General features: G+C 39.1%; 1 long non-coding RNA gene across 1 annotated transcript; it reads left to right on the plus strand.

Annotated features, from left to right (window-relative positions):
* The first annotated feature begins 3,868 nt into the window (after window positions 1-3,868).
* Window positions 3,869-4,142, plus strand: LOC139435020 (uncharacterized). The gene is made up of 2 exons (XR_011644301.1): window positions 3,869-3,925; window positions 4,008-4,142. It is a non-coding gene; the product is annotated as an uncharacterized lncRNA (long non-coding RNA).
* Window positions 4,143-14,491: the final 10,349 nt, after the last annotated feature.

A 14,491-nucleotide genomic window follows, 5' to 3' on the forward strand; every position in this document is an offset into this window, starting at 1 on the left:
TCCCTGGCTGTCTAATACCCACATCTTTTTAAATCCAACATCGCAAGTTTGAGTTAATGTTCAGAGTTCGATGTGTCCAAATCACTTTTTTTTTATAAACTGCATTGCATGTACTCTTTCTGCCGTTTGATAGTGTCTGAATTTGGAGTGTGAAATATATGCACTATTATATCACGCCCTCAACCGTTCCAACAGTGAATCAAAGAAAGTAAACGTTACAATTTCAACACCTTATTGTTAATTATATAAGCAGTAATAAAAAGTGGGGATGGGGGGGTCATTTCAGACAAAGCCTTGGAAAGAACTCCTTAAGAGCCACAGAAATCATTGAAAAAAACTATTTAGGCTGAGTACTCTGTGTGACGAGTAAACTGAACTTGATGTGTACAATTGGTGGGGTGCCTCTCTAAGTTTCCGTGAATATCTGTGTATCTGCTGCATCTGTGATGCAATGTTATACCTGATATACATTTATATCTGATAAAAGAGAAGCCACTCATCCCAACATTTGTTCACATGCCCTTAATGTAAATGGTTGATCCACGGTTTTGTATCAGAGCCTCTATCACCCTTTATATTTGCTTTTATGAATTGGAATGCTAATTGGTAGGGTATATTCAAAATGTCAAGTCATTATGACCTGATTTTTAAATTCAAATGAACTCAATCACAATGTTATACAAAGATGTAATGTTTCCCTATTTACTGGTTAAAGAGAGAAAAAAAGCAATTAGCGCAGATGTGTGCTGAGCTCTCCTTTATCTGCTGTTTTATAAATGTTGGTATGTCAGGAAGGTGTGCTCTGCCCAAAAATGAGCAAATATTGACTCAACACACCTTTTTGTTTTAAAGGCTTGGTTTTGTTAATGATATAACTTGACTTAATCGAACAGTCTCAGCCCCTGAACTCAAAGCAAAACGGTCTGCTATCACAAGCAAACTAAATGCAAATATACCTGAATCAAAGCCTGACTGCTCAAATTCTAAAACCGTCCTCCTCACCTATATTGGACCTGAGTGGACGGAGAGAGAACAAGACGTTGTGTATGTGGTAGTTCTGATGAGCATTGCATTTATTTGTGTGCTTTACATAATCTGAGATAATTAATGCTTTGGGTCAGGGGCTCACTGATTACAGTCTAATATGATCTCTATGTTAACTATTTATATGGCTTTATATATTTATACACACTGGTAAATGCTTGGCTGGTTACAATGTCAATTACCAAACATTTTGTCATAGTTTATATCTGTGTTATCTTGAGGCCATCAATAAAATGTACTTTATTTCTTACTTTGCTTTTATATTGTTCCAAGATTTTGTAATTTCCTTTTGGTTTTATTGAACACTTGTAGTTCCAGACATTTCCTGTATACCAAGAAGGCGGAGCTTTGTGATTGGCTTTTTTCCTTGTTCTCCAAAATTAACATTTTATTTATATATGAAAGCAACATATCACAGCAATATTCAGAAAATAAAGATATTTGAAAAAATTGAACAATTGCTCTCTTTTTCCTTTTCCTTTGGGTTTTAATATGAATGTCAGTAGATACAGTTTTGAAAGCAGAGTCAGGTTCGTTGCCAAGTATGAAGAAGAATGACATTTGATTATAATGGTGTATACATCTACTGTACAGCAAGATACATTCATTTTTAAATAAGAGCAAATATAGAAATATAACAAAACTGTTCTTAAAGGTGATATATAAATAATGTTTAGAAGATATACAAATATATAAAAGGGAAATACAATAACAATATGAATCCATACTTAAAAAATATGGGTGAAGGTGAAGAGCAGTGCAGATGTAGTCAGAGGTTAAGATGAGATAGGTACTAGAATGCATAAAAACAACAACAATAATAGAAAGTAAAACAAACAGTAGCCGGATTTACATATATACAGATAACAGTGAAGATAATTCCATAATATACATGATAGCATGTGCAAGTGGGAGTGCAAGTGTTATGTACATATTGTATACACAAGGTATATATTAATGCAAACATATTAAGTCTGTTATGCCTTTAGTCAAACACAACAGTTACTTTGAAATACAAGAAGAAGCGGAACAAAGGCTTGTGGCACAATCCCGACACAATTGACTGTGCCACATGAAGTGATTTATACAAAATCCACCAAACTAGTTCTCCCAACACAGTGCAGGACCGAATACCCAGAGGCTTTGCTGTCTCTGCTGCAGACATAGGCAACCTGCCCACAAAGCTCTGTTTACCTCAAGCCTAGTCTGACCACAGATACAATGACATCAATGGGATGATACGTTCTTTATCTTGTTGTGCCTCTCTTCTCTTCTCCCTTCATTTGCTCTACTTAAATGATGTTCCCTCCTTCTGTCTTTAATCTCTTTCCACTCCCATGCCCATCTTCCTGTTTTCTGTCCTTTCCTCTCTTCCTTTCATTTTTTGTATTCCTCTTGTTTTCCTCTCCTAATTTTATTTCTTGTCCTTTCTCATGTCCCTGCCTTTTATTCCTTTAAACAAATCAAAGTCCTGCATTTTCCAATGACATCCAGTGCATTTCGGCCTCAGTGACTTTGAAGAACTGTCCTATCAAGAACATAGTTCTGTTTACACTCTTCATGTTCATTTGTATCTCATGAAGGAAGAGGCCAGAGGTTATCTCCGTATGACAAGGTGTAAACAAAGCTATCTGCTGACTCAATTGCTCTCACAACACTCAGAGCGGTGTGTTATGTTTCTGTTGTCTTTACATGTAGCCTGTGACCATTTTCCAAATAAAACTGGGACAGACTCTTAGCAACTAACAGAGTGAGAGAGAAATGTGTTCAAATAGTAAAACAGTCCTCAGTTTTGGCTTACACAAACACAGCTAAAATAATTTTTGTGATCATATTTGTGTATTTAATTATTAGTATTTAATTAGTATTTAATGATTAACAATTAATGAGATGGGTACTTGTGTTTTTTTATTCTACAACACAGACTCTTCTTTTATAACTTACTTTTTATTACATTACATTACATTACATTGCATTTAGCTGACGCTTTTATCCAAAGCGACTTACAATAAGTACATTCGACCAGGAAGACACAACCTTGAGGAAAACAGAATCATATAAGAACATCAGGTTTCAAAGAGCCAATCGTTTCAAGTGCTGCTCAACTGGCTAAGCCAGTCCTTTATTAGTATATAAGTGCTCTGTTAGCAGTTCTTTGTTAGTCATTCTATCGCTCGAAGTGGAGTCGAAAGAGATGAGTTTTCAGTCTGCGCCGGAAGGTGTGTAAGCTTTCTGCGGTCCTGATTTCAATGGGGAGCTCATTCCACCATTTTGGAGCCAGGATAGCAAACCCACGTGTTTTTGCTGATGGGAACTTGGGTCCCCCTCGCAGCGAGGGTGCAGCGAGTCGTTTGGTTGATGCAGAGCGTAGTGCACGTGCTGGGGTGTACGGTTTAACCATGTCCTGGATGTAGGAAGGGCCAGATCCATTCGCAGCATGGTACGCAAGTACCAGTGTCTTGAAGTGGATTCTAGCAGTTACCGGAAGCCAGTGGAGGGAGCGGAGGAGCGGCGTGGTGTGGGAAAATGTAGGAAGGTTGAAGACCAGACGAGCCGCTGCATTCTGGATGAGCTGCAGAGGTCGGATGGCACATGCAGGTAGACCAGCCAGGAGGGAGTTGCAGTAGTCTAGGCGTGAGGTGACGAGAGCCTAGACCAGAACCTGCGTCGATTTCTGGGTCAGCTGTGGGCGTATCTTCCTGATGTTGAAAAGTGTGTATCTGCAGCAGCGGGTTGTAGCAGCGATGTTTGCAGTAAACGACAGGTTGTTATCTAGGATAACACCCAGATTCCTTGCAGTCTGAGTCGGGGAAACAACAGAGGGGCTGATGTTGGATTGATGGCAAAGGGAGAGGGACTTAAGTGAGAGTGAAAACACAAGGTACGTTTTAAAATAGGTCGGCAATTTCCCATCCTCTGGTTGCTAGATGTATCTAACCCTTTCTCCTGTCTCCCTCTTTCAGCACAAGAACCCCAGGGGGATTCAATGGAGCCTAAAGACCTGCAATGAGACCCTCACCCCGCACCTGAGTCTCAACTCCCAGAGCTTTGCAAGCCTCTCCCTGTTCCTTATTTTTATTAAACAGACGTTAAGCTTCCCAATGGTGTGGTCTTCGTTTTGTGAAAAATATGATTACCTCACATATGTTGTTGCTGTTGTTGTCTTTTGTGATAGTTACATTGCTCCTGCTGACTTGAGCCAGCCATTCTTTCCTCCTCTCTATGTCAGTGGGGAAACCTTACATTCATACTCCTTTCTCTGAGCGCTTGAAGCATCCCCAGGCAGCACAGCATTTATGTTCAGGTTCAAATTTGAGTCGGACTATTTAATGTTTTTTGAGCATTGATAAAGAAAACCTTAAGGTTCATGCCTGTTTTGAAGAGCGTGGTTGAATGTTTGCATCAGCAAAGCCTTTCACTGTTGTATAGATTTTTTGTTTGTATACTTGGTTTGGTTTTTATATTTACTGTATTTACTTTTTTGGTTCTGTTATCTTAATGATTGTTCTGTTATATGATAAATGTTGTAAATAATAAATGCTTTTTCTATCATTCTATTAAATGCAGTGCAATGTATCATTTGAAATATATGGACTAGATATGAGTATGCACAGAACTGACTAAATGAATAATCAATTAAAACAAATATTAAATAATATACTTAAATACACTATCATCTAAAACAAATATTAAATAATGAACTTAAATACACTAATATAGAATATATGACTTTTTATACCACATATTTAAATACATTCATGCATTTAATTAGTATGAAGTTTGTATATTTAGTTTTTAAATTATATTTAGTCGAGTGCAGATTAATTATATTTAGTCAGTGCAGATTTGTGTCTGTACTTATTGTATCCATACACCCCGCCCATCGGACGTCCAGCCCCGCCCACATCCGACCCCGCCCCATTCCGCGTTCCGCAGCCAGGGCCTATAGCTTCGATTCGGAGAAACAAATATTTTTTCTGAGTAAAGGATGGCAGAAGACACTACACTACCCAGAATCCCCAGCGTCTATGTCACATGATCTTCAAATTTCTCCCTGCAGAAAAAGAAAACATGGCCGAAATTCGTTTTATTCTTGGTAGAAAATGCCTATTTTAAAGTTAGTTTGGCCATTAAAATGCGTTTTGATGTCATTTGATGCGAGAAATATGAGTTGTTATTTCAGATTATGTGTGCAGTGGATGTACATGATCTTTAGTTTGCTAGTTATTACGAAGATTACTTCAGGAAATCGCGACGTTTTCATTGTTACCAAGGTGGTTGCTAGGGACGCTGCTATCGATATTATTTCTGTTATGTTGTGTAACTGTTTAATGGTGTTATCTTTATTGCTACCCCCTTTCCCGTCAATGTATAGTGTTGGTCCACAGCCTAAACATATTAGTTTAACAAAATCCGCATCTAAAGATAGCCTACGTTATTTCCCCCCTGTGCAATTCCAGTCTCACATCTCACAGCACATCGTCATTAACAGACCGAAAACATTTAAAAAAAATAATAATAATACTTTATTCCGAGTGTGCTTGCTTTTCTATTTGAAAGTCATCACATAACGACATTGTAATACACGGTTCGGCTGCATTACATATTACATATCTGCCGTAGTTCTGTATTTATAGAGCCCTGATGAGAAGACAAACATGAGGAACTGGAAACGTGACGTGGATCATAAATATATCAGCCATTAAACAACATCTTACATTTATTTTCACACAATACGTCTCCTTGCAGTATCAACACTAATTCGGCTCACTTTTATATTTGATCCAATTGGTAGATAGGCTGTATTTACACCATAAAGGTGCACACCTGATATAAAGGGACACCTGGTGGTTAAAGCATGTTATTGAATTTAATTATTTTTATTATTAGATATTAATACGATCCCTATAAAGTATATCCATTACTCGTTATTCTCTACTAATAGTTCAGTAAAGACTGTATGTAATGACTATTTTGCACATCCCTTTCAAGATTTCATGATTTTCTAAGGTTTATTGACATATCATATAGGCCTACACAACTGTGGTGTAGTTCTGCACTGAATGAAAAACTTGGGTTGCAGGTTCCTCAATAGTGCATTACAAGACATCTATCAATATGTGTGCATACCTCCAGCAATGTTAACTATGTTGAAGACCTTATTTTAACTGATATTATACATATGTATTAGACTCTTATAAGATGTATGTAGATATTTCATCTCCGGCCTTGTCAGGTATTGAACAATCAATAAATAAAGAACACAGAATTGTTGAATATAAAACACAGAATTTGTGTGATTATACTAAATGATTTTCAAATAAACACAACTGCATATTTAACTGTTACACATGCTGATGTAACGCAAATGTTCCAACTTGGGATCAATAAAGTATATCTTATCTTAAGCTGATCGATGGCTACTGCCATATTTGCAAAATGTGCCTCTGAACCTTGACAAGTGCATGTTTCAGGCTTATCAATTAATGTAATGTAATGTTATCACAGGGGTCACACACATAAGACCAGCTGTTAAATAAAGCTCTTCTGACCTTAGCTGGCATGTGGATATATATATTAATACTGCCCATTATGGGCACAAGCAATTTTCACCCATTTATTAATTATATGTTTTAAATGTGAGTGTTTCCTGTCCCCTAAACCTCCAGGGATGTACACAGTTTAATACTGGCAACTTCTTATTATGGGAAATACGAAAACGTCTTTTAAAACTACAACTCCCAGTAGAGACGTGCCATAGAGAACATGTTGCGAAACAGAATAGCCAGCATGTGTAGTTCTGTAGTTCTGGGGACGGGGTGGGGGAGGGGGGACGCGGTGGACCCGTTCAAATCCAGTTTTGGACAGTCTGCCGTGGTTCCATCCCATTTCAAGTGCTGTTCGAGGCTGGCTTAACCCTCGGAGCACACTCTCCAATCACAGAGCTTGAGGACTATCACGGGGTTTGTCAAACAGAGCACATGGTGTAGTCCAAACGATAGCTGGGGATTCTGGGTAGTGTAGTGTCTTCTGCCATCCTTTACTCCTGGGAATGGACGCTCACATTACCTTTAAGGGCAACCGACATAAACGAATGCCGTGCTTCCATGAGCGTCAAATCCCGACGCAGATGGGAATACATTGCAATCAGTTGAAAGCTATTTGCGTCCCTTTATGACGCTGAAGGAGCCTAGGAGCGTCACAATTGGACGCCACGGACACTGACCAAACGTCGTTATTGGACGCTTAGGGAGTGAGAGTGTGTTGGTTTATAGTAAAACACATCATAATGACAACAGCAGTACAAAAATAGTCGGCGCCCAGGGCCGCCTTAATGCACGGGCTGACCTGGGCTGAAGCCCAGGGGCCTACGGAGATCGGGGGCCTATCATGAGCCAATAAAAAAAAAAAAAAAAAAATCTTTTTCTTTTTATTTCGGGTGTTTTATTTTTTTATTTTAAATAAACAAAGTCTTGGCTTTCAGAATATGGAACTTTTATTTCCAAAATCACACGGTAAATACATTTTTGAAGCTTGTAAAGGGAAGAAGACAGCTCTCCCTCGCCACTCTGCTGTTCTGCTGTTCCCCTCCCTCCGCTGAAATTATGAATGTAAGGCGTATAGTAATCATAGATAACACGGCAGGGTCCGTTACAGTTTGTTTTCATCTGATTTAAAATAAACAATGTCTTGGCTTTCAGAATATTAAACTTGTTTCGGCAAATTCAGATGATAAATACAGCGTTGAAGCTTAACGGCATAATTAGAAGCGGAGAACGGAGTAACTTGACGTCACAGCAGGCATACCGGTGTTTCTCGTGAGTGTTTTCCCCGGGAAACAAACACAATACACACAAACGCAAAAATACACAAACACACACACGTATATACACACACACACTTGCGAGCTTCCCCCAGACCAGTAATCCAAACAAAAATATCTTCCCTCCATACTATTTTGATCATTTGCTCCGCTAATCAATCAGATCGATGGATTCCAGAGATTTTTCTCAAAAATGATGACTCCGTAACAGTCAGTGGGCACCACTTAACAGCCAATCAGAATGAGATCATGTTTCACATGTGACTTATTCAAATTGCGAGTGATTGAGTGACAGATGAAGGTTGTTTAGGAGAAAATTTCGGAGAAGAAAAAGTTTGAGAGTGGCGCTCGGAAAAGGAAACCTAACACTGATGTCAATTGAGCATGACATTCTTCGTGAGATGGATTTTAAGAACATCATAAAGGCTTTTTCGGAAGCACTGCTAAAGAGGTAAGGCAATGCTGCACTATTCAACACATCCTCACTCCCAGGTCGGCCTATGTTGACGTTATGTCAAGTCCCCTGCCGGTTTTTTCCAACGCAAGGGGGGGGACTTAGCGTCCATTTTCAACGCGAGGGGGGGGGCCCTTAGCTCCATTTTCAGCTTTCCGGGATGTCCATGTGCTTCTATGGACGCTCATGGAAGCACGGCATTCGTTTGTGTCAACTGCCCTTAAAGGCAATGAAGACACTACACTACCCAGAATCCCCAGCTATCGTTTGGACTACACCATGTGCTCTGTTTGACAAACCCCGTGATAGTCCTCAAGCTCTGTGATTGGAGAGTGTGCTCCGAGGGTTACCGAGCCTCGAACAGCACTTGAAATGGGATGGAACCACGGCAGACTGTTCAAAACTGGATTTGAACGGGTCCACCGCGTCGTCCCCCCTCCCCCACCCCGTCCCCAGAACTACACATGCTGGCTATTCTGTTTCGCAACATGTTCTCTATGGCACGTCTCTACTGGGAGTTGTAGTTTTAAAAGACGTTTTCGTATTTCCCATAATAAGAAGTTGCCAGTATTAAACTGTGTACATCCCTGGAGGTTTAGGGGACAGGAAACACTCACATTTAAAACATATAATTAATAAATGGGTGAAAATTGCTGGTGCCCATAATGGGCAGTATTAATATATATACCCACACGCCAGCTAAGGTCAGAAGAGCTTTATTTAACAGCTGGACTTATGTTCGTGACCCCTCCTGTTGTTAATTGATAACATTACATTACATTACATTAATTGATAAGCCTGAAACATGCACTTGTCAAGGTTCAGAGGCACATTTTGCAAATATGGCAGTAGCCATCGATCAGCTTAAGATAAGATATACTTTATTGATCCCAAGTTGGAACATTTGCGTTACATCAGCATGTGTAACAGTTAAATCTGCAGTGGTGTTTATTTGAAAATCATTTAGTATAATCACACAAATTCTGTGTTTTATATTTAACAATTCTGTGTTCTTTATTTATTGATTGTTCAATACCTGACAAGGCCGGAGATGAAATATCTGCATACATCTTATAAGAGCATAATACATTATGTATAATATCAGTTAAAATAAGTGCTTCAACATAGTTAACATTGCTGGAGGTATGCACAAATATTGATAGATGTCTTGTAATGCACTATTGAGGAACCTGCGACCCAAGTTTTTCATTCAGTGCAGAACTACACCATAGTTGTGTAGGCCTATATGATCTGTCAATAAACCTTAGAAAATCTTGAAATCTTGAACGGGATGTGCAAAATAGTCATTATATACAGTCTTTAATGAACTATTAGTAGAGAATAACGAGTAATGAATATACTTTATAGGGATCCTATTAATATCTAATAATAAAAATAATGAAATTCAATAACATGCTTTAACCACCAGGTGTCTCTTTATATCATCTGTGCACCTTTATGGTGTAAATACAGCCTATCTACCAATTGGATCAAATATAAAAGTGAGCCGAATTAGTGTTGATACGGCAAAGAGACGTATTGTGTGAAAAGAAATGTAAGATGTTGTTTAATGGCTGATATATTTATGATCCACGTCACGTTTTCAGTTCCTCATGTTTGTCTTCTCATCAGGGCTCTATAAATACAGAACTACGGCAGATATGTAATATTTAATGCAGCCGAACCGTGTATTACAATGCCGTTATGTGATGACTTTCAAAGAGAAAAGCAAGCACACTCGGAATAAGGTATTATTTTATTTTCTTTAAACGTTTTCGGTCTGTTTCCGGTATTTGTTAATGACGATGTGCTGTGAGATGTGAGACTGGAATTGCACAGGGGGAAATAACGTATCTTTAGATGCGGATTTTGTTAACTAATATGTTTGCGCTGTGGACCAACACTATACATTGACGGGGAAGGGGGTAGCAATAAAGATAACACCATTAAACAGTTACACAACATAACAGAAATAATATCGATAGCAGCGTCCCTAGCAACCACCTTGGTAACAATGAAAACGTTGGACGCAATTTCCTGAAGTAATCTTCGTAATAACTAGCAAACTAAAGATCATGTACATCCACTGCACACATAATCTGAAATAACAACTCATATTTCTCGCATCAAATGACATCAAAACGCATTTTAATAGCCAAACTAACTTTAAAATAGGCATTTTACACCCAGAATAAAACGAAGTTCGGCCATGTTTTCTTTTTCTGCAGGGAGAAATGATAGCTGGGGATTCTGGGTAGTGTAGTGTCTTCTGCCATCATTTACTCCGAAAAAAGATTTGTTTCTCCGAATCGAAGGGGAAAAATACAAAAGCATTGCACACAATTTAAACCAATCAATGTTGTGTAATTAACAAGGATAATCTGGTGTTTTTTAGTCGATGAGTAGTGCAGATATCACTGTAAAATCAATCGTCAGTAAGGGGAATATTTACTTCCGGGTGTACAATTCTCCGCTATCCAATGAGAATGGACGCTCACATTGCCTTTAAGGGCAGTCGACACAAATGAATGCCGTGCTTCCATGAGCGTCCATAGAAGCACATGGACATCCCGGAAAGCTGAAAATGGACGCTAAGGCCCCCCCCCCCTTGCGTTGAAAATGGACGCTAAGGCCCCCCCCCCCTTGCGTTGAAAATGGACGCTAAGGCCCCCCCCCTTGCGTTGGAAAAAGCCGGCAGGGGACTTGACATAACGTCAACATAGGCCGACCTGGGAGTGAGGATGTGTTGCACTATTCATTGATTCCCAGTAGCCTGCAGGTTTAAATGTGCATCGTTTTACATAACTAGGTTTGTGTTAATCCACCGGAGATAATGATCATTCTCATCTACTGATACCTGGCATTGAGGCCATATGTTGCTGTTCATGGTGCTCAATTAGTGATGGTGTGTGTGTGTGTGTGTGTGTGTGTGTGTGATCACAGAGCCTGCCGAGGCTATAAATGACTTTGATTTGTTGTTTAAATAGGGGGCCTACAAAACCAGCCCCAGGGCCTGATGGCAGGTTAAGGCGGGCTTGTCGGCACCTTGTATTTATTTATAACTTAATTATCTGCTACAGCATGCGCCATACAGTGGCTGTATGACGCAAAGGTGTGATTCATTGTGAAAACACATGTTGCAATGATTTGGTTGTTTTCAAGTCACTAGTGGGAATATCTGTAACATAAAAACTCCAATAAAAAGAAACAGGACAAAAAAAGACCCTGCCATTAAAATATGATATAATGTTATTTAAGGGCTTTGTTTGAGTGAGCATTGTTTGCACTGTTGGGTGTGTGTGTCTCTGTGTTTCTGTTGTGGACCTGACTTCGTCATACACTCTTTTAACCATATTTCCCTTTTAAGAAAAGGTAATTTAATAAGTCTTGTACGTGGACATTTTTATGAATACATAAATACATTTTCCCATCAACTTTATTTCAAGAATACTCTATTTGCAAATAAAACACATTTTATATTTTTCTTCCTTAATGATGGATTTCTTCTTTTTCAATTGAAACACAGAGGCTCTCAGCGCATTGTTGGAAAATCACTGGGCAAACAATTGGCATATAGATTGGACACAATGGTCCAAGTTGTACCTTGGATTGTGAATGTATTCAGGATCACATTATGGTTTGAGGATCATTTATGTTGTTGAATTGTTCTGCTGCATGTCAGCACCAGATTATTTCTAGACTGTTCTCTGTGCAATCAGACATAGTTTGTCCTGTGACATTTAAAGTGAATGCGCAATTATGGCCATTCTTTGTTGATCAAAGATAGAGCAATTATTCACCTCATGACACAGCTCCCAGCGCCACAGTATATCTTAATTATGAATGAATCAATATGAAACTGGGAGTGGTTGTCCAGATAAATATCTGAGCCAAACCAGGCATTGATCAACAGCTGGAGCAAAAACCTGACATGGACACTGGGTATGTTGTGCTGGGTTTGGTCCTCATTACAAGTTGGTAAAGAGCAGTGTAGCTTTATAAATATCTGCTCCCAAAAAATGTGTGTTAGAGAAACATCTTAACCCTCTGGATAATGTGAATTGTAAAGGTTTGAGCTGAAACATGCAGGATCTTTTTGTTTACATTTTAGACAAGTCTGCCACCAAGTGGACAAGTAAATAATCTTTTACCGAATGTAGTACCTAAGTGAAGAAAATCATCATCACAAACCTCTGAATCAAGTACAGGGATCACTTAATTATTCATAATTAACGTTTTTCATAACAATATTCACATACAATAGTAAAAACACTTAATTCCTAAAAAGTGTGTGCTCCTAGTTCAATATGATAATGCAATGCTGAATTTAGATTTGGAGTCACTGGGTCACATGACATAGAAGCTATTGAAACTTTTCTTGAATTGTATTGTTGTAAAATCAAATCATGACATATTAGTATTCAAAAAAGTGTGCCAGGTAAGACACGTTTGACATGTTTCGCTTGTTCTTTGCTAATTGAGGCAAGTTAGTTCGGGGTATTGAAATAACATCATTTGTATATTTGTCTTCAAAAGGTAATTTATTGATGATCCCTAAGTAAACCCTGTGTTAAAGAATGAGGACACTCGGATCTGGACTTGTTGAATCTGAGGAAAAAGACGCAGACACAGTTTTGTTAAAACAGCAAATGTCCAAGTACTGTAAAGTTAGGTGGAACTCAATCCACATTGAATTACAAGATTAAAGTTTAATTTGATCTAATATAATCTAATCTAAACTGTTTAAGTAATGGAATGTGGAACTAAATTAACAATGAGTTACAGAGAAACACAATATGTTTTGATTCCAAAACATATTGTGCAAATGATATTCAAATAAAAAACGATGGATCTATTTTACATTTTAATATCCAACATTGATATGAGTTTGTTTGACTCCCTAATACAGCTCTTGCTCTTTTTTCCTCAACCAACATTGAGGATTTTTCAGGGAAAGTGTGCCAAGAGAAAGTGTTTTTGTTCTCTGCCTGACTACATGAGACGAGTCTTCACTGCCAGCAAATCTCCTGCCAATGTCATTAGTCGCTAATTCTGCAGGATCTAGATTTTCTTTGATAAGATCCCAGAGTAAATCACAAAAACTGCCTACTGGAATAATGATAATGAGATTGACGGGTTGCTGTGTTGGTTACTAAACAAGTCTCTCTTATGTTCTCACTCTCACATATTCACTGCAGTTTCAAGGTCTCCTTCAGTTGAATAGGGTTAATGTAAGGCAATACTCCTCCATCCATCCAAGTCATCTTAGGTCCTCTCTCTGCTCGGCTGCATCTCAGAGTAAGTTAACTCTTACTGCTCCCCCACGCTGTATAGTGTGCGCTGATGGAGGCCGAGGGCAGAGTACAGTGTTAAATGAACGGACAGGTGAGCGGCGTCTGGGTCCTCTGTGACCAGCTGGGCTCTGTAAACTGACCGTTGCTGTTGTGTGTGGCGTGAATGGAGCTGAGAAACGACGGGGTCGAGGTCAGGCATGGAGAACCCCAGAGGAACCCCTCTCCCAGGACTCAGCTGCATATCTTACACTCCATCTGTTGTTTTTTTTGTGGAGGGGTAAGTCAGGGACACTTCACCTGAGCTGCTGGGAAGGAGGGAGAAGAGGAGCATGTAAATGGAGGTGAGGAGGTAAAAGTATTATGTGAGAGATACAAAATGGTTTAAATAAACACCATCTTCTCTTATTTAGTAGCCCTCATCCACCATCACCCCTCTCTGTTTCCAAAATTTCATTTCCCTTCTTCCTGCTCACTCATAGCTGGACATGGATCCCTCTAAGGACGTGAAGTCTTTGACAACTGGGGCATGTCCACCGCTCAAACATTCATTCACTGGCCAGTCAGGAGTTTCGACCAGAAAGCTACCAGAAAATGACTTTTCTACAAAAACCTGATGCTATCTTGTTACTCCTTAAGAATGAATCATTGTCCAGAGACACAGTATGAATCATAGTTAGCAAATGTAACTGCCAGCATTCGTAGGGGCTCATGTGCAAAAAGTCGGTAACAGTGATCAGGCAAGCATTGCATCGGCACTGATTTAAAGTAGATAAGCTGGTTTCTTTGACAACCAGCTCAGGTTTAGCAGCTGTTGAATGAAGAGATTATCAGCTGCTCTTAAGGCTAAAGCTTTCTCTTGGATGTTTACCAAGTGCC

Source organism: Pseudochaenichthys georgianus, chromosome 13, assembly GCF_902827115.2.
Source record: "Pseudochaenichthys georgianus chromosome 13, fPseGeo1.2, whole genome shotgun sequence".
NCBI lineage: Eukaryota > Metazoa > Chordata > Actinopteri > Perciformes > Channichthyidae > Pseudochaenichthys > Pseudochaenichthys georgianus.